The following is a 21,851-nucleotide window of genomic DNA, read 5'->3' as shown; positions in this document are numbered from 1 at the left end:
ATCACCTCACCACAGCAGGAGCACAGACCGATGCGACTGCTCTCCGTGACAGCCCGCCAGAAACTGAGCGAGCGCAGGGAGCGCACGTCTGCTTTCCGCGACAGCCGGAGAGAAACTGACTGGGGCGCCGCTCCGCGGCCGCTACGCATACGCGCTCCTAGCGCCCTCTGGGGCGACCACCTCCGAGAGGCTAAGAGTGAAGAGCATTCCTGCGCCCCCTGCTGGCCGTTCTCATTGGTCGTGAGGTTAAGAGAGAAGAGCATTCCTGCGCCCCCTGCTGGCCGTTCTCATTGGTCGTGACGTCATCCTATTGTCTCAGGGCTACCCTGTTTTTTTTCCACTAATGCTCCTTTGGTCAATCTACAATGAAGCCACAGTATGACATCATCATGCACCTGCGTGGCTCAAGGACGCGTACACTGTAGACAGGGGACCTATTATTTATTGAATCACTATCCCAAGATTATTTCCTTTATTCTTCTATAACGATTGCATAGGAAACTATTGCAGAAGAGCACCATGCATGAAAGCTGATCGTAGGAATTCCAAAGTCTTACTAAATCAGACTTGCAAAAGAACAAAATATCCTAACACGTAACTCCATCAACGACAAATAAGAGGACTAGACACTCAACAAATCAGCACAGAGTACGGGTAACCAGGAGCGCAGAGCTCAGGGCAGCACTATCGTCAAGACAACAATGTTCCTTGTCAAAAGAGAAAAAAAATACTAAGTGTCAACAACGGAAAGCATGCATATCGGGGCATCTCAGGACACGTCAGAACAAATCGTACGACTGCTGGGCAACAGAGGAAAACAAACACTTGAACAGAGTGAAAAAGGCACTCACCATCATTTTTCCCGTTCACAGCATTCCCTCATTGTAAATCCGCTCGTCACAAAATCCACCTGCATCGTCGAACACCATTCACCAGTGACGAACCACACATCCGCACCCCATCAGAGGCAGACTGAACCCCACCGAAGCTACGCTCTTCCACTGACGGCCAACGCCAGGAGCAGAATTTGCGTGTCGAGACCCGTCAGTGTCCAAGAGAGAAGTGAATCCTTGCGCCCCCTGCTGGCGGTTCTCATTGGTCGTGACGTCATCCTATTGTCTCAGGGCTACCCTGTTTTTTTCCACTAATGCTCCTTTGGTCAATCTGCAGTGAAGCCACGGTATGACGTCATCATGCACATGCGTGGCTCAAGGACGCGTGCGCTCTAGACAGGGGACCTATTATTTATTGAATCACTATCCCAAGATTATTTCCTTTATTCTTCTATAACGATTGCATAGGAAACTATTGCAGAAGAGCACCATAGACAAGAGGAGATTGTAGCATTTCATTCCCAAAGTCTTACTGTACAGGAAAAAAAAATGGTTCAGCAAGACATAAAGTCACACACCTGTTCCTCTCGCGGTTACTCTCTGAACTAAATGAATCGCAAAATTATTAAGAATAGCTCTACTCCCATTCAAGGCAGCACTATCGTCAAGAATATGCCTTGTACAAAAAGAAAAAAAACTACATGTAGAAGGAAAGCATGTCAGAACAAGCCCAGGCATGTCAGCACATGTTTGTCAGACAAGGGGGGAAAAAGCGAAAAGAAACAAAGAAGGAAACCAGCATCAAACTATTTCTTCTTATTCAAAAACAGTGCTCATCATAAATCTGCCCAGGACAACACACACTATTTTGCCACACTTTTTTCCAGTAACGGTCAATGCATTGCTACAGACTGCGTGACGTCATCACATCCTGTCTGAAGAAGACACCGACAAAGACTCCTATTATTTATTGAATCGCAAGATTATTTCCTTTGTCCTACTCTTAATGACATTGATTCTCTCATTAAAATTCAACAAAAAAGCACCCCGCATATTAACGATTTTCACCCCAAAGGCTCATCATGGTCATTAGAATTACAGTAAACTACCACTGCTCTTTTAAAATAATAAGTGAGACCACTCAACATCACCTCCAGGCTTATGTAATACGTGACCCTTTCTATGCTCATACATTCGTTGTCTGAGGCTACACCTGCGAGCAAAAAAGGCGCGGAAGCCGGGTGGGCAAAGTTCCATTCGCGCATTGCGAGCATAAAGGCGGGAAAGGCTGCGAGCAAAGTTCTATTCCCGCATTCCAAAGCACAAGACAGAACGCCTTTACGGGAACACGATAGCATTCCTATACTATATTAATGATTATTGCATTGCAGTTTAGAAAAACTACAACTAAACTATAATTTTAGGAGCCCATTAAAATTCTACTTTCTATGGAAACTATAATTGACCTATTACTTGGATCGCTACTAATGAAGCGCTCCAATTTTTTCTCTCTTCCCATTTCAGCCTTGTCATGCAGGGAAGCAGACTCATATCCAACATAATTAATTTACACTGAGGGTGCCGTGCTTCAGGAATTCCTATCCAGCGCTCAGGTGCAAGCATTTCTTCACGGATACCTTTAACAGCTGACTTCCTCAACATATCGAACACCCAACAAAATCAAACAAACAATCAGAGAAACCCTCTTCTCAGCTGTACCATGCGACTGTCTTCTTCGTAAAATCGGTGATCTGAGGAAGAGAGCAGCGAAAAATTGCGCGCACTTGTGCTTGACTTAAAAAAACCTGAAGCATATGCCAATAAACCAAGAAAAAGACACTCATGTCTGGTATCTGATAGTGCCACATACACAGACGCATTGTCGCAAAGAAAGCACAGGACAGGGATACACAAATTTCCTTAGGTGAGCAGGGAAAAGGCTTAAGACCTCAGGAATAATAGCAGAGCCACTGGACATCGCTACGCGGCTAACACAAGATAACAAGATAATAGCGGCGGGTAAAATTCCAGCACTGCTAAACAAGCCCCAACATGCCATCATGACGTCGCAATCCAGGAAAAAGAAGCACGCGCGCGCACACAGCAGCTCAGGAATGCACAAGGAGAGGTGCTTTATAGGAACTTCTACTCCACACACTCAGATACCAGCATTTCTGCACAAATACCTATAACGGCTGACTTCCTCAACATATCGAGGAAAGCGAATACTAACACTCAACATATAACAAAAAACAAACAAATTCCATTCTCATGAACTCTCTCCTCTGCCGAGCGGCTTTCTCCTGCTCTACCTGGATGCTGACTGTTTCCCCTCATCTACATTCTGAGTAAAAGCCGTGAAAGGAGAAAAGAACCGCGAAAAATTACACGTATGTGTGCTCCAATAGCTGTAACTGCAAGAAACCGTAGCGCACGCCAATACACTGAGAAAAATACACCTATTTCTGCCACCAGATAATTATTGCATAATGCCACATACACAGTCGCATTACCCTTGCGTAAAGAAAGCACAGGACAGGGATACACAAATTTCCTTAGGTGAGCAGGGAAAAGGCTTAAGACCTCAGGTCACCACACATTGCCACGCGGCTAGCACAACATGACACCAACAAGATACTAGCAGCGGGAAGAGCTGCAACACTGCTAAACAAGTCCAGACATGCCACGAGGACGTCACAAATCAGGAGAAAAAAAGCACACGCATGCACGCAAAGAGGACAACGCATTAAACACACGGAGCGCTCAGGAATAATCGTAGCGTTACCGCACATCGCTACGAAGCTCAACGTCTAACACAAGACGACAACAACAACAAGATATTAACGAAGGGTAAAAATTGCAACACTGAACAAGTCCAGACATGCGACATCGCATACAAAACACTGCTCATCGGGGAAAAGGCCTAAGCCCGCGGCGGATCATCATAGAGCATACACAACTTCATTTTTCTACTTCGCGTAAACTAAACGCGGTCTGCTTGGAAAACGACGTACAAATTTTCTTAAGGAGCAGAGAAATATAGAAATTTCTACTCCGTGCTCAGATACCAGCATTTCTGCTCAAAAACCTGCAAAATTAAGCACTGCTTACTTCGTCAAGATATCGTACACCCAACAAAATCAAACAAACAACCCCACTTCCACTGGTAGAACACTATTCAGCTTTTACGCAGGAGGCTTTCTTCTACATAAAAGTAGAGAAAATAAGAAAAAGAGCAGCGAAATATTACACGCACTTTTGCTTGACTTAAAAAACCTGAAGCATATGCCAATAAACCAAGAAAAAGACACTCATGTCTGCTATATGATAGTGCCACATACACAGACGCATTACCCTTGTGTAAAGAAAGCACAGGACAGGGATACACAAATTTCCTTCAGTGAGCAGGGAAAAGGCTTAAGCCGTACCGCCTAGGAATAATCGGAGAATCACCGCTTATCGCTACGCGGCTAGCACAACATGACAGCAACAAGATATCAGCGAAGGGTAAAAATGGCAGCAAGAAAGACACTACTGAACAAGTCTAGACATGCGACATCGAATGCCAAAACACTGGTGATCGGGGAAAAGGGCTAAGCCTGCGGCGGATCATCATAGAGCATACATAAGTTCATTTCGCGTAAACTAAACGCGGTCTGCTTGGAAAACGACGTACAAAGTTTCTTAGGGAGCAGAGAAATATAGCAATTTCTACTCCGTGCTCAGATACCAGCATTTCTGCTCAAAAATCTGCAAAATTAAGCACTGCTTACTTCATCAAGATATCGAACACCCAACCAAATCAAACAAACAACCCCACTTCCACTGATAGAACACTATTCAGCTTTTACGCAGGAGGCTTTCTTCTACATAAAAGTAGAGAAAATAAGAAAAGAGCAGCGAAAAATTACACGCACTTTTGCTCGCATAGCAATAAGAGAAAAAAATAAAATACAATAAAATATCGACACACACGTGTGGCGAATATCACAACGTGTAACAAAGTAACGGAGAATGTTGTTGACGATGCCAGTCGAACTGTGTTTTTTGACTGTTCATGTAAGCCACGGGGGCTTGTCAACCAGTTCATGTTATTTATGGGGCGCTGCACCTGCACCCCACGCTGGAACGTCCCCGAATGGGTCAGTGTAACCCGATACCCAAAGCAACGTCTTCCGAGAGGCGCATCTGGTCACTGTTTCTTGTGCCTCTGTCTCTCCCTTCTTTTTGTAAATAAAATAGTCGTCTCTTTTCAAAGCTACGAAGTGGTCGTGTGTTTTCTGGTCTCTGCGAAGTTCGGGCGCCCCCCGACGTTTGAGTTCGACGGACTTACATTTTTATCAGAAGTGGGATAAGGACTGATTGGACTGATGAGCAGGTGAACATTTTCATCAATTTTGACTCATCTGGCCGTAAGCACCGAAGGTAGACAATGCCGAGATCGCAACGAAGACGCCCTCAGGGATCGAAAACTAACGGCACCGAAGATAACGTTACGACCAGCGACGAACACCAGCAGCAATCTGGTTTAAGCGACGAAGACGGCTCGTCAACGATTATCGAAGCTCACGACGGCAACGACGTTCCAGCAAAAACGATGACTGAGCTGGAAAAACTTATCAAGTATATGCAAGAACGTGACGAAGTTCGTGACAAGATGTTCTACGACTTAATCTCATCGAAGAGGACCGATGGTCAAGCCCCTTCTTCACGCATCATGCCGGATATCTCCAAGGAGGTCCATGTGTTCGACGGCGCCGGTGACGAGAAGCAAGCAGAAGAGTGGCTAGAGACATTTAAGCAGCTGTCCATCCAGTGCCAATGGACTGAGCCTATGAGGCTAACCGTGGTACACACGAAGTTAAAGGGACCTGCAGCAACGTGGTATCGCAGTAAGTCAAGGGAATGTGACACGTGGGAACATTTTGAGTACCATTTTAGAAATGCGCAACAGAGTTCAAGTTAAGGGCGAATCAGTGCTTGATTATTTTATGGATAAGATGCATCTCTGTAAACGCTGTGAGCTAAAGGACGACGAAACGAAGGAAATGATCCTTCTAGGTATTGCCGACAGGTCAGCGTACCAAATGCTTATGCCTAAACATCACAACTCATTAGAACAGCTACTGCATGATCTAAAGCGTCACGTCCGATTGGAGAAAGAAAGAAATGACATGCTTGGAAGAGGAACTCAAAAATCAATGCCCGAAAACAAGAAGAATGTCAGTATCAATGCAGCTGAAAATTCAATCCAGATTCGTAAAGGAGGAATGTGGGCCCCTGCAAAGGACTCGCAGGGCAACCAAAAATGTTTCAATTGTAACGAATACGCTAATCACATAGCTAAGGACTGCCCCAAAGAGAAGAGGATAAAGTACTGCACGACATGTAACAAGTATGGTCACGGAAAACGAGAGTGCAAGTCGCGAAGTGAGAAAGCGACGAAAGAATCCCTCTGCGTCGGCGACAATGGACCCAGCAAATACGTAAAACAAGCCGTCATCAACGACGAAATATTGGTGACATCATTTATTGATCAAGGTAGTGCCGTAAGCATGATTACAGTTTCCGCAGCAGCGAAATGTGGATTGACAATTTTCGATGTCGCCGAGAAGGATGCGCTGTACGGACTCGCACAAAAGAAAACTATGCCAGTTGGAAGGACTGTCATTAAGATATCTATCGATGACATCACAGCTGAAGTCCCAGCCTATGTTGTGAGCGATGATGTGATTTGTTACGATGTACTCGTGGGACGAACTCTGCTCGATCTTGACAGTGTTGTTATGATTAAAGCGAAGGACTGCATGAAACTAATCGACAGTCGAAAGGACGGCCCGTTTAAGGATTTCACACTGGACGATAGTGACATTAAATATACTCTGAGGAACGAAGGCCCTATTAAAGTACCGCCAAACTCCGTGCAGTTGATAGACGTTAAGGCCGAAAACAGCGATGATTCAGGAACTGTTATGCTTAATTTCTACGAGCAAGACATCGGATGCCTACTTGAGCTACAAGATGGAAATACGCGAATTCCGATTGTAAACAGAAGCTCCGATGAAATAACAATAAAGAAGAACTTTTCATTCGGTAGAGCGGTGAAAGTAGACCCAGTTTCGACACACGTTTGCGAGCTCAACGACGTTGACGAGAGCACGGCACAGGAGATAGAACAAGTCCATGATGTTTCTCCAGTGCTCACAGTCGAGGATGCCGTAGGTGCGCGATGCACCATGGAACACGAAGTACAATGCGGACCGGCAGTAACACGAGAACAGAAGAGCCAACTGATCACATTATTGACATCTTACCGAGATTGTTTTGCACTAGACATCCACGAACTCGGAAAAACAAAGATGGCTGAAATGAAAATCGAAGAAATTGATGATACGAAGCCAGTCTACAGCAGACCGTACAGAGCAACGCACGATGAGAGGGAGCACATGCGAACCATTGTTCGGGACCTCAAGGAGGCAGGAATAGTAAGAGACTCTGTATCGCCATACGCCAGCCCATGTCTTCTAGTTAAAAAGAAAACAGGAGAGTATCGCAAGGTTGTCGATTACCGACGGTTGAACCAACAAACGAAGAGGGATCGATTTCCCATCCCTATCATCGATGACCAGTTAGATCGCCTAAGCGGCAACATGTTTTTCACAACCCTCGATTTAGCGAGTGGTTACTTTCAAGTACCCATGGCAGAAGAATCAATTGAGAAAACTGCATTCATAACTCCAGATGGCCACTACGAGTACTTGTACATGCCATTTGGTTTATGCAACGCTCCTAGTGTATTCCAACGGCTGATAAACACTGTACTAGGACAGCTCCGGTTCAACATAGCTGTCTGTTATCTTGATGACATCCTAGTGCCCGGGAAAACGTTCGAAGAAGCCATAAGCAATCTTGAGAGCGTATTGAAAGCTCTACAAGAAGCAGGATTGACTTTAAAATTAAGCAAATGTGCGTTTCTAATGCCCGAAGTAAGCTTCCTAGGATTTCAGATCACAAGTTTCGGAATACAGCCAGGTGAAGCTAAGCTCGAAGCAATCGCCGAGTTTCCACGACCTAAAGATGTTCACGAAATTCGAAGATTTCTGGGCCTTACTAGTTACTTTCGACGATTTATTCCGTATCATGCTACCAAAGCAGCTCCTCTAACGGAGCTGACGAAGAAAGGAAAGCCCTTCGTGTGGAGTGAGAAACAAGAAGAAGCCTTCACTCAACTGAAGCAAGAGCTAACAAAAGCTCCCGTTTTGGCTCTCTATGACCGTAATGCCGAAACTGAGTTACACACGGACGCATCAAAGGATGGATTGGCAGGAATGTTACTGCAAAGAGGTGATGATGGAAACATGCATCTGGTGTTCTGCATCAGCCGTAGAACCACCGAAGCCGAAACACGATACCATTCGACGCGACTCGAACTAACGGCAGTGATGTGGGCAGTAGACAAGCTGCGCATCTATTTGATAGGCATACACTTCACGATATACACGGACTGCCGTGCCATAGTCTACATGAATGCCGCGAAGACGAAGATACCTCAGATAGCACGGTGGATGGACTACATCCAGGAATTTGACTTCTCCATCCACCACCGAGAGGGAAAGAAAATGGAGCATGTTGATGCGCTTAGTCGAGCTCCAGTTTCAGTTCCAGAAAACGAAAACTTCAAAGACAGACTTGACGTCTGGTACTCTGTCACCGAGGAAGAACATGTTATTGCGATACAGCATGCAGACGAATACGTTAACAGAGTAATTAAAATTCTGGAAAAGAAAGCCGAAGACAGGACAAAGCGAGAAAAAGGGGAAGTAAAAGGTTTCACACTCAAGAATGGACTGCTCTACAAGGTTGAAGAAAACGACGGCGCGAAGAAATGGCTTTTTGTCATTCCAAAGAGTAACCGCAAAGCGATGGTTATCAAGCACCATGACCTCATGGGGCATAGCCATCTCGAAGAAACCGTCGACAAAATTAAGAGGCGGTATTGGTTTCCAGGATTAAGGAAATACGTTGAGCGGCACATTTCACACTGTTTGGAGTGTGTAATCCACAAAGGTGAAACCGGGGAAAAGCCTGGTAAGCTGAATCCGATTCCTCCAGGCGCACAGCCTTTTGAAGTGCTTCATTTGGACCACTTAGGACCTTTTCCCGTAAGCAGAAGCCGGAACCAACAACTCCTTGTAATCGTTGACAATTTCACGAAATTTGTACGACTCTACCCATCACGAAACACTTCAACTTCGAACGTGTTAAAAGCCTTGGAACGATACATAAATGACTACGACGTCCCAAGGCGTATTGTAACTGACAGGGGAACTGCGTTCACCTCAGGCCAGTTCGAAGCATTCTGTCAAGGCAAAGGCATCCAGCACGTTCTGGTGTCGACTCAAAGACCTCAAGGAAACGGACAAGTCGAAAGGATACACAGAACACTCATACCAAGGATTGCAATGTCGATTGAACGACCTGATCAAAAGGACTGGGACCAACACCTAGATGAAGTGCAACGGAACCTGAACCAAACACGAAGCAAGACAACTCAAAAGACGCCATTCGAGTTGTTACTTGGTTTCACTGCAAGACACCAAGACTGTCGTTTGCGTGACTTACATGTCGACGAAGGATCAAGCAAAAGCATACAAACCATCCGCGAAGAAGCAAAAACAACGATAAAGCAGCAACAAGAAAAGCAATCTCGACACTACAACTTACGAAGATCAAAAGCCCCAAGATACGAAATTGGCGATATAGTCGCAGTGCGAAGACTACCCGTAAGCGGCGGAAAGCCAACCAAGGTCCAACCAAAGTATCATGGTCCCTTGGTTATCGAAGCAGTGCTACCTAACGACACATACCGCATCACTCGTCTGAGCGGACAAAAAGGCCGCCGTTATGGCACTACGGCGCATGCCGACCAACTCAAGCTATGGAGTTCGTGTTCAGGGAATGAAGATGATGATGACGACAAAGACTCGGAGTACGAGTAAACGTAAACGTGTTATATATTTCATTTTACCACGTATGTTCAATTGACATTGAAGTGTTTTATTTTTGATGCTATGTTACAAATGCTACGTTAATCGATGAAAGCATGTCACCTGTTCAATGTTTAATGTACCCACCATGTGTTTAAGATCATAGCCTGTTACGTGTTTTAAGTGTTCTTCATTTAGCAATGTATAACTCTACGTTTTTGCTATGATGGAAATTTCGAGGACGAAATTTTATAAGGATGGCCGAATGTGGCGAATATCACAACGTGTAACAAAGTAACGGAGAATGTTGTTGACGATGCCAGTCGAACTGTGTTTTTTGACTGTTCATGTAAGCCACGGGGGCTTGTCAACCAGTTCATGTTATTTATGGGGCGCTGCACCTGCACCCCTCGCTGGAACGTCCCCGAATGGGTCAGTGTAACCCGATACCCAAAGCAACGTCTTCCGAGAGGCGCATCTGGTCACTGTTTCTTGTGCCTCTGTCTCTTCCTTCTTTTTGTAAATAAAATAGTCGTCTCTTTTCAAAGCTACGAAGTGGTCGTGTGTTTTCTGGTCTCTGCGAAGTTCGGGCGCCCCCCGACGTTTGAGTTCGACGGACTTACACACGCTAATAAACTGTGACAAAGACACCCATTTCTGCTATCAGATAATTATTGCATAATGATAAATACTAATTTGCATTGTCCCTGCGTGAAGAAAGTACAGGGCAGGGATACACAATTTATCTTAAGCGAGCAGGGAAAGTCACTTCTACTCGAACAGCTTAATACCATAAAGTCTGAATTTTTGCAAAGCAAATAAAGCTTGAACAGCGCTACGAACGTGACAGACACATACTAACAAACAAACAAATAAACATACAAACAAACAAACAAACAAACAAACACTTCTATTCATTTCTATTGATAAAGGCGTAAACCACACTACAAGAACAAAGCACGCTGCTTCAGGAAAGCGTATCAAATGCATCGCAACAGGACCGGCTCTCATAAAATAGCCTGCCCAAAACGAAGACTTCACCAGGTTCGCGAGGTAATTCCATTAAAAACGCTCTCGGTCTATCCTACAGATAGCAATGCAAGCGCTGCTTCCCTTATTTTTTAAGCCACTATTCCACGCAATGGTACATAAATGTATCACTCGTGTCACATGAAAAAGCACACACAAAGAACTTACTTGTCAAGTGGGATCCCTGGTTCAGGAAAGCGCGCGCGCACACACAGACACACACTCACATTTTCACAATCACAAACACAACGTCTATTCTCACAACCACATCAATCCATATTATTCCTCAGGTCAATAATTATCCTACCATCGTCAAAAGATGGCTCACTCTTGTATGCGATCGCAAAGCGATAGGTCCTCGTTCCGGATGTAATAGGATATCGCCACTCGGCCGACGCGAACCAAAAAAGAAAGAAAGGAATGCGCGTTCGCTATACCTCCACAAAGAAAACGGTGCCGTGCTTCTACGCAGCGCTCATCATACAGGAGTGAATTGTCTTCTTCGTTTTCCTTTTATTTTCTTGCACCCATATATTTTGCAAGAATACTATAGAGCAGAACGGACAAATGTGAACATCATTCGCTACACACTGTAGCTCTCATCATTTTTAAACCAAACCACTTAACATGTGTTCATAGGTCTTCACTAAATAGGTGAGCCGATAATGACTCAAAATGAAATGAAATCAAATAAAATAATCATTCCAGCATCGCTGGCTGCAAGCTTGGGTACCCTGCTTGGGTCTGCTGGCGCTGGAATAAAAGATTTATCGCGAGGGTACTACAATGGTGAGCTCTGCTGCTGTTTAAGTGATAAAACAGTGCTCCCGAACCGCGCCCCACGCGAGCCGCGCGCGGAGCCGTTCTCGGGACGCGACGCGCGCGATTCCCCGTGCGAGCGCAACGCGGGCCTCGCGGTTTGGACGCGCGCGATCCCTTTCCCCGAGCAGGTGCACTGTTTTATCACTTAAATCACTTATCACTTTTATCACTTTATCTTTTATTCCAGCGCCAGCAGACCCAAGCAGGGTACCCAAGCTTGCAGCCAGCGATGCTGGAATGATTATTTTATTTGATTTCATTTCATTTTGAGTCATTATCGGCTCACCTATTTAGTGAAGAGCTATGAACACATGTTAAGTGGTTTGGTTTAAAAATGATGAGAGCTACAGTGTGTAGCGAATGATGTTCACATTTGTCCGTTCTGCTCTATAGTATTCTTTCAAAATATATGGGTGCAAGAAAATAAAAGGAAAACGAAGAAGACAATTCACTCCTGTATGATGAGCGCTGCGTAGAAGCACGGCACCGTTTTCTTTGTGGAGGTATAGCGAACGCGCATTCCTTTCTCTCTTTTTTGGTTCGCGTCGGCCGAGTGGCGATATCCTATTACATCCGGAACAAGGACCTATCGCTTTGCGATCGCATAAAGAGTGAGCCATCTTTTGACGATGGTAGGATAATTATTGACCTGAGGAATAATATGGATTTATGTGGTTGTGAGAATAGACGTTGTGTTTGTGATTGTGAAAATGTGAGTGTGTGTCTGTGTGTGCGCGCGCGCTTTCCTGAACCAGGGATCCCACTTGACAAGTAAGTTCTTTGTGTGTGCTTTTTCATGTGACACGAGTGATACATTTATGTACCATTGCGTGGAATAGTGGCTTAAAAAATAAGGGAAGCAGCGCTTGCATTGCTATCTGTAGGATAGACCGAGAGCGTTTTTAATGGAATTACCTCGCGAACCTGGTGAAGTCTTCGTTTTGGGCAGGCTATTTTATGAGAGCCGGTCCTGTTGCGATGCATTTGATACGCTTTCCTGAAGCAGCGTGCTTTGTTCTTGTAGTGTGGTTTACGCCTTTATCAATAGAAATGAATAGAAGTGTTTGTTTGTTTGTTTGTATGTTTATTTGTTTGTTTGTTAGTATGTGTCTGTCACGTTCGTAGCGCTGTTCAAGCTTTATTTGCTTTGCAAAAATTCAGACTTTATGGTATTAAGCTGTTCGAGTAGAAGTGACTTTCCCTGCTCGCTCAAGATAAATTGTGTATCCCTGCCCTGTGCTTTCTTCACGCAGGGACAATGCAAATGAGTATTTAGCATTATGCAATAATTATCTGATAGCAGACATGGGTGTCTTTGTCACAGTTTATTAGCGTGTGTGTCGATATTTTATTTTATTTTATTTTATTCTCTTATTGCTATGCGAGCAAAAGTGCGTGTAATTTTTCGCTGCTCTTTTCTTATTTTCTCTACTTTTATGTAGAAGAAAGCCTCCTGCGTAAAAGCTGAATAGTGTTCTATCAGTGGAAGTGGGGTTGTTTGTTTGATTTGGTTGGGTGTTCGATATCTTGATGAAGTAAGCAGTGCTTAATTTTGCAGGTTTTTGAGCAGAAATGCTGGTATCTGAGCACGGAGTAGAAATTGCTATATTTCTCTGCTCCCTAAGAAACTTTGTACGTCGTTTTCCAAGCAGACCGCGTTTAGTTTACGCGAAATGAACTTATGTATGCTCTATGATGATCCGCCGCAGGCTTAGCCCTTTTCCCCGATCACCAGTGTTTTGGCATTCGATGTCGCATGTCTAGACTTGTTCAGTAGTGTCTTTCTTGCTGCAATTTTTACCCTTCGCTGATATCTTGTTGCTGTCATGTTGTGCTAGCCGCGTAGCGATAAGCGGTGATTCTCCGATTATTCCTAGGCGGTACGGCTTAAGCCTTTTCCCTGCTCACTGAAGGAAATTTGTGTATCCCTGTCCTGTGCTTTCTTTACGCAAGGGTAATGCGTCTGTGTATGTGGCACTATCATATAGCAGACATGAGTGTCTTTTTCTTGGTTTATTGGCATATGCTTCAGGTTTTTTAAGTCAAGCAAAAGTGCGTGTAATATTTCGCTGCTCTTTTTCTTATTTTCTCTACTTTTATGTAGAAGAAAGCCTCCTGCGTAAAAGCTGAATAGTGTTCTACCAGTGGAAGTGGGGTTGTTTGTTTGATTTTGTTGGGTGTACGATATCTTGACGACGTAAGCAGTGCTTAATTTTGCAGGTTTTTGAGCAGAAATGCTGGTATCTGAGCACGGAGTAGAAATTTCTATATTTCTCTGCTCCTTAAGAAAATTTGTACGTCGTTTTCCAAGCAGACCGCGTTTAGTTTACGCGAAGTAGAAAAATGAAGTTGTGTATGCTCTATGATGATCCGCCGCGGGCTTAGGCCTTTTCCCCGATGAGCAGTGTTTTGTATGCGATGTCGCATGTCTGGACTTGTTCAGTGTTGCAATTTTTACCCTTCGTTAATATCTTGTTGTTGTTGTCGTCTTGTGTTAGACGTTGAGCTTCGTAGCGATGTGCGGTAACGCTACGATTATTCCTGAGCGCTCCGTGTGTTTAATGCGTTGTCCTCTTTGCGTGCATGCGTGTGCTTTTTTTCTCCTGATTTGTGACGTCCTCGTGGCATGTCTGGACTTGTTTAGCAGTGTTGCAGTTCTTCCCGCTGCTAGTATCTTGTTGGTGTCATGTTGTGCTAGCCGCGTGGCGATGTGTGGTGACCTGAGGTCTTAAGCCTTTTCCCTGCTCACCTAAGGAAATTTGTGTATCCCTGTCCTGTGCTTTCTTTACGCAAGGGTAATGCGACTGTGTATGTGGCATTATGCAAGAATTATCTGGTGGCAGAAATAGGTGTATTTTTCTCAGTGTATTGGCGTGCGCTACGGTTTCTTGCAGTTACAGCTATTGGAGCACACATACGTGTAATTTTTCGCGGTTCTTTTCTCCTTTCACGGCTTTTACTCAGAATGTAGATGAGGGGAAACAGTCAGCATCCAGGTAGAGCAGGAGAAAGCCACTCGGCAGAGGAGAGAGTTCATGAGTGTTAGCTGCGTAGTGTTGTGGTTAGGCCTAAGCGATCGTCCCCCCGTAAGCCTTTTTCCCGCGATGTGTACTGTTTTCTGTTTAGCAGTAGCGGTTAGACCTTTTCTCTCGCATGCCTAGACTTGTTTAGCAGTGCTGTCATTTTTACCTGCCGCTAGTATCTTGTTCTCTGTCTCTCTCCTCTAGAGCTATGATGGTGGCGCCATCTGGTGTGATGCCTTGCAACTAAGTGGCCACCTGTCGTCGATCTCTGGAACTACCCGACGTCAACAAGCACTGGTCACCCCGGAGCCGTTTCTTCGCCGCGGCATCGTTGATTTTCGAATAAATTGTTTCTCTCCACTCTATTTCTATCTTTTCATTTTATTTTCTACCTATTTTTTTTATTTTTATCAGCTCAAGTAGCCGGCAACTCACATCTTCGTCTGGACGTGTCTTAGATGGTCCCCAATTAGTGTAATGACTCTCTGGAGGGTCCTGATTAATGTGGGGGGTCCCAATTAGCTCTAATTGCTAATTAATGGCGTCCAGACGAAGATGTGACATGCCGGCTTCTTGAGCTGATCCCATACTACTGTAAGCCAGAATCGGCGAAGGGGCTGAGGCCGAAATAAATCATGTAAAAATAAAACTTTCAGAAATGAATCTCTTACAGACCAATCTTGCAAAATAAACCCTTAAATATAAATAATGAGAAAATCCACGCTGCGAAGATAGTCGGAGGGCCATTTTTCTTCATCCTCGCTTGTTGGGACAGTTTTTCCGGGACCATAACCTCGCGCCTCATTTTTTCCAGGACCAATTTCTCCGGGACTGTTCCTCTGGGACTCGAACATTCCACGCCCCGATAATCAGCAGTAACCGCTGAGGCAGTTATCTCGCCTTACGGCATAATGGGTAATTCCGAGAAATTGGCAAAATAACAAACCCGAGTGTGTTGTGGATTTAAAGACCGAGCCGTGATTTTAAACAACGCGTGAGTCGCGTGAATCATTTTAGCAGTAACTATGCCCGGAGACAAAAGTTTTTCTGTGCCATTTCGACGTAGTCAGCAGTAATTGTTCTCGGCTGGGACACACCGATGATGACAGTGTTTCAAGTTCATCGGAAAAAAATACTTTCTTGCACGTGTTAAGGTACCAGCCGGACATCGTGAACACTGTGCACGATATCTCTTTTTTTCTATTTTTGCTTCTAAAACGACGGCCTTCAGGCGAATATTCCCAGCATACTGTCCAAATTTTCTGACAATGACTCTGGTACAGGAAACCGGTTCGCCCCCGTCCACGGGAGGATAGCGACTTATATTCAGTGTGGTTCCCGCAACTCCGGTGGCCCATGTGGGTCAAAGTCAACTAGGAGGACGCGCCAGTCTCCCTTAGCGCCAGTCTTCTCCAGAAGTTTGTGCACATGTCGTGGCCGAGACGAACGAGGCTATCACGGAACGCGATTGACTTACTTGGGCCTTGCAGTATGGACCAGGGTCCACCTGATTACCGTAAGCATTTGCTTTTTGACTGTTACCAGCACTGATTACATTTCATTGTGAAATATAGGGCTGTGATACGTGATTGTTGCTCTGTACAGGCCCGTTTATCCATATTCATCGTGATGGCGGTAACCAATACCTCACAAATGGCTTCACCTTTTCACGATGTTAGTTAAAGCCGTCTATGGAAGATTTCACGTTTTGTAGTGTTTGGGGGGCCAATGCATTGTACCAGCTCGTGTCACGGTGCATGGCCAACTGACAAACTACCACGGCAAATGTAAATACAATGCTGATACAGTTTCATGGTTTGACAGTAGGGAACTAATTATGCCCGTTTCAAACTATTATGCAGGGCTTGTTACACCCCCGGTTCATGGGCACTACAATGAACAACAACCAGCCCCACGTTAAGGATTGTGGCAGTCATTTTCGAGTGATTGCGGGGGCCATTGCTCTGGTGCGTAAAAATTTCTAGTCACTTCCTGTGATTGTGTCGTGGTCTCAGTGGTTCGCTCCATCTATCCACTTTTTGTACTTTCTCACTCTGTTTTGATCAGCAAGACTTAAGTTATCCCAACATAAAGAGAAATATTCATTCATAGAAACATTTTATAATAACGCCACCTTTCTTAATCAATTTGAAATTGCACTAAAGTGGTACCTGTCTAATCCTAGGCGCCAGCCAGCCTTGTTCACTGCCTAAACAAATTGGATATTCACCGTACGCAGCAGTAATGCCTGCACAAGGTAGGGGCAAGTATAGAAAATGAGGGGTAAAAAATGTACTACCACATCTGCTATCCTCGTGTGGTAATCGACTCCGGCTGGCTATATAGTATAACGATGGCAACTTCACATCACTTTTATTCTAATTCTCATCTCTCCCGCTAGCTGGTCCACTACCGAATTTCGAAGGCAATGCAGGTCACACAGTTTCAACTACTATTGAAGATCAAGTATCAGTCGCAGGTATGTGTCAGTCAGAGATTATAATTTATGCTCCTTGTTGTCTTGCAAAACGTTTATATGCTTTAAGCTATCAGACGCTATACAGCGAGATACATCTACATGGTACGCAATCGTCGATTAATAGTTTTCGGAAAGTACGAAACAAATGTAACCTGTGACCTGTGCAACAATAGTTGACATAGTGTTTGACCTTCCCCATTTGTCTTCCAGACCCACAGTCCGAAGTACAGGCTATTTGGTCAACTCCTGGGACTGTTGCAGATCTAAGTGACTAGCACTTTTTAAAATCATATATCAAACCTTGCTTATGTAAGTTGCTGAAGAAGCTAAAGACGCCGTAATCCAATAAAATATTCTACGCAACAAATGTGTATGTTCCTGTGACTTCCACGTTTGCATGTATACAATCGGCAATGCATGTTCCCAGCACGGGTATAGAGAAAACCGGTAAAATTACGTAACCTATAATTATGGCATAATCGTACCCTATATATTAAGGATACCCCTCGTACCTGATATCTAGCGAAGCTTATAAGCAGAGTACCTCATACGAGGCGTACCTGATAGAGCGCGAACCTCATATTTCACATACCTTCTAAGACATGTGCCTGATATTTGGCGTACCTCATGGGGCGTGTACCGGATATTCCCTGTACATTTAAACTACGTACCTGATAAAAGGGATACCTTATATATATACAGTCAACCCTCGATTTATGAACCTTCGATTTATGAATTCCCTCGTTTTATGAACACGAGCACGGGCAACCAAACTTTTTCCATTAATTTTTCCCTCGTTTTATGAACCTCGATATTCGAATAATGAACGAAATTTCTGGGAACCAACTAGGAGTTGCCCAGCGTTTTTGCCTTCAGTTTATGAACGGATCGTTCCGAGGTCAACGGAAACCTTCAAAGGGATTATTCCGTTGTCTTATGAATGACGCCTGAACGGACAAAACGTTCTCCAGGTATTGCACCCTCGGTTCTTAGCCCCTCGAAATCCGAACAACAAACGGGTTTTCCGGGGTCGCACAAGGTGCGACCAATTGTTCCTGACCTCAGTTGATGAATAAGGTGGTCGCTATCACGCGGAGATTAATAAACGGATTAATAAATCCCGGAGGAAATCCCAGACCAGTCCAGTGCGAATGTGGTGACATCTCTTATTTCTGAGATTGACACAGCGGAAGTCATGGTCCAAAGCAAAATTAAACAATCTAGTATTGCATAGTATACAGAGTGTGAATGCGCTAACGTCTGTTCTTTGTGAGATTGATACAGCAGAAGGCATGGTCAAAAGCAAAATTACACAATATATGGCATTATAAACACAATCCCAACTCGGAAATAGTGATGAAAGGTGAAAGTCACTGAAAAGGTTAGCCAGCTGTAGGGATCGAACCCACAGCTTCTGGATTGCCGGTCCAGGGCTCTACCGATTGAGCTAAGCTGAACACGCCTTTTCAGCGACTTCCAAGGTGCGTCATCTGAAGGGACAAACCAGCCACTCTCTCTCACTCATCCCCCTTTCACTCTTACATTTTTGCTCACTCATACACACATTCATACGACGGGATCAACGCAGGCGGCAACTGTTGAACATGAAAGAACTGATGTTCTGAGGTTGGAACAACATAGAAGGGACAAATACATACAAAGCCTCAATTTGCCTAAGAAATTAACGATGAAAGATGAAAGTCACTGAAAAGGTTAGCCAGCTGTAGGAATCGAACCCACATCTTCTGGATTGCCGGTCCAGGGCTCTACCAATTGAGCTAAGCTAACATGTGGGTTCGATCCCTACTGCTGGCTAACCTTTTCAGTGACTTTCATCTTTCATCGTTAATTTCTTAGGCAAATTGAGGCTTTGTATGTATTTGTCCCTTCTATGTTGTTCCAGCCTCAGAACATCAGTTCTTTCATGATCGGAAATACTGTTGCATTTGCTCGATAGAACTCAGTTAACTGAATTTTCGATTTATGAATCCTTCGATTTATGAACGATTTTTCAGGGAACCGAGGGTGTTCATAAATCGAGGGCTGACTGTATATATATATACATAGTACCTTATGAATTGTGAACCTTATAGCTGATGTACCTTGTGGGAACCTGTGTTTCCACAACCTCGGGGCGCCAGCCCGTCCGTTCCGTCACCAAGGAAGACACAGCAAGCAAAAGGTTCAAACAACAAAGGTTTATCTCATACCTTATTAGTCACACAGGCGTGATCCCAACCGCACAGCCTCGTCCAACCTAAGTCACGCGAACCACACGCGCCCGTGTGCGTGATGCCGTAGTGTTTTCCAGAAATTTTCAGGAACACTTGGAACACCTGTCAATCGTCCTTGCAAGGATGAAACAGGCGGAGCTAACCATTAACCCCCGCAAGGTACAGCTGGCATCGCCTAGGATCAGCCTTCTCGGCTTCATGGTGGACGGAGGCACCATCAGTCCTAGCCATGACAAGTTAAAGGCAATCATGGAGTTTCCGGTTCCCGGTAACGTAAAAGCCTTGCAGCGTTTTCTAGGTATGGTTGGTTTTTACCGGCAATTCATTCCTAATTGTGCTCAGTTAGCGCAGCCGCTTAACCAGTTGTTGCGCAAAGACACACGCTGGCATTGGGGAGAACAGCAGGAACAATCCTTCCGAGCTCTATCTCATGCAATCGCTAATACGGCCAGGCTATATTTGCCCGACCTAAATAAACCGTTTGTTGTGCAAACAGATGCTAGCGATTATGGTGTAGGCGCAGTTCTCTTGCAGGAACATGACGCTATTCTCTGTCCAGTGGCTTTTGCAAGTCGCACGCTGAATCCGGCAGAACGGAACTATTCCGTCACGGAAAAGGAGTGCCTGGCGATCATCTTCGCTCTCAGGAAGTTTGATCTCTACCTGGATGGCAGCACTTTCACCGTCCAGACTGACCACCAGGCACTCTCATGGCTGCAGCGGCTCCACAACCCAGCTGGACGTCTTGCCATGTGGGCCCTGAAGCTACAAGGCTACTCCTTCAACGTGGAGCACAGGCGGGGCTCCACGAACGTGGTAGCCTCTACCGGAGGGGGAAGAGGTAGGCACCGAGGCGCTTTCTCAACTCCTGGCAGCAGCACAAGTGGCACGGGACGGATCCTCGTCCTGGGGCACGGTCGTGAGCAGAGAGCAGCTCCTAGTCGCTCAGAGAGCGGACGGCCTTTGTCAGCGGGTGTCTCAATGGTTAGCTGAGCAGGTCTCGGCAGACACCGGAACGTCTGACGGACGGCACGACTCCTATCTGCTGGGCGAGGATGGCATCCTGTTCAGGTACATACCCCAGGCGGATGACGATGACGGTACATCCCCATTCAGAGTCGTAGTGCCACGGAAGCTGCGTAAGTCTTTCATACGTTACTTTCATGACTCGGCCTTGGCAGGTCACAGCAGTGGCAGGAAAACTTATGAAAAGTTATGTCGTGTTGCGACATGGCCAGGAATGAGGCAGGACGTAACTAAGTATGTTCGTACTTGTCCGATACGCCAGAGAGCAAAACCTCGTGGTGGTTTACCCCTCGGGCGCTTACAGCCGGTTCAGAGCAATAGGCCCTGGAGCTGCTTGTGATGTGATGGGACCTTTTCCTCGTAGTCCTAGAGGTAACCAGTACCTGTTTGGGGTTACTGATAATTTCACAAAGTGGGTTGAGCTGTTTCCTCTCAGGACGCTGACTTCCCAAAGAGTATGGGAACGACTACTCGACACCTTTTGCCGGTTCGGGTTTCCGGCTCAGCTGATCACTGACAACGCAACCTACTTTACAAGTAAGGTGTTCTCAGATTCTTGAGCTGTCTTACGCATTCAGCACAAGAAGACTTCCCCGTATCACCATCAGGCTAATATTACCGAACGTGTTAATCGGAACCTGAAGATGATGTTGGTTGCTTTTACTAGTCAGCACCACCGTGATTGGGATCTTCGCCTGACTGAGCTGGCGTTCGCTACACGGACGACGGTCAACAGATCGACAAGCTTCACCCCGGCGTTCCTGAACTTGGGACGAGAGGCTCCTTTTCCAGTAGAGAATGCCCTGGGCCTCCGAGATGGCAGTACCCAGCCTCCTTATTCAAGGTACGCTGAGGACCTCCAGAGCCGACTGGACGTCGCAGCTCGGACGGCTCGGGAGAACTTGGACGTCGCAAGGTTGGACCAGGCTCGCCAGTACAACCGTGGACGACGGAATCTCACCTACAGCGTCGGTGATCTTGTCCTTCGACGGACTCACCCGCTTAGTGATGCGTCACGTGGCTTTCGCAGCTTCGCTCGCAGATAGGTGGGATGGCCCCTTCGAGGGAAGTGCGTGCTCCTCCGGCCTCACTTACAGGCTTCGTCGTTGTGACACGGGCGAAGAAACGGGGCCAGTACGTATCTCGGACCTGAAGACTTACCACCTCCGAGACCCCCAGAGTGAAGAAGCAGACGGTCAGCTTCCTCCTCTAGACCTGGACCAGGATCCTGCTCCCGGACCTTCCAGGCGCTACAGTTTGCGTCCCCGCAGGCGGCGCACGTAGCTGCCACTATCCTAGTCGCTAAATCCTAGTGCTCTTGAATACTTGGTCTTTCTTAGTGTGATTTCTGTTTCGCAGTCTTCAACTATAATCTTCTGGGGGAGAGCCTTTTCAGGCTCTCGCGGTTTGAAATAGCT

General features: G+C 45.6%; 1 long non-coding RNA gene across 1 annotated transcript; it reads right to left on the bottom strand.

Moving 5' to 3' along the window:
- Positions 1-862: 862 nt before the first annotated feature.
- Positions 863-11,151, bottom strand: LOC135376679 (uncharacterized). Its single transcript, XR_010417802.1, has 3 exons — positions 11,018-11,151; positions 984-1,164; positions 863-910 (listed from the first exon to the last, which is right to left on the bottom strand). It is a non-coding gene; the product is annotated as an uncharacterized LOC135376679 (long non-coding RNA).
- Between the last annotated feature and the right edge of the window lie 10,700 nt (positions 11,152-21,851).

Source organism: Ornithodoros turicata, chromosome 1 (assembly GCF_037126465.1).
Source record: "Ornithodoros turicata isolate Travis chromosome 1, ASM3712646v1, whole genome shotgun sequence".
NCBI classification, from domain to species: Eukaryota; Metazoa; Arthropoda; class Arachnida; order Ixodida; family Argasidae; genus Ornithodoros; species Ornithodoros turicata.
This window is presented reverse-complemented; position numbering and strand designations above follow the sequence as displayed.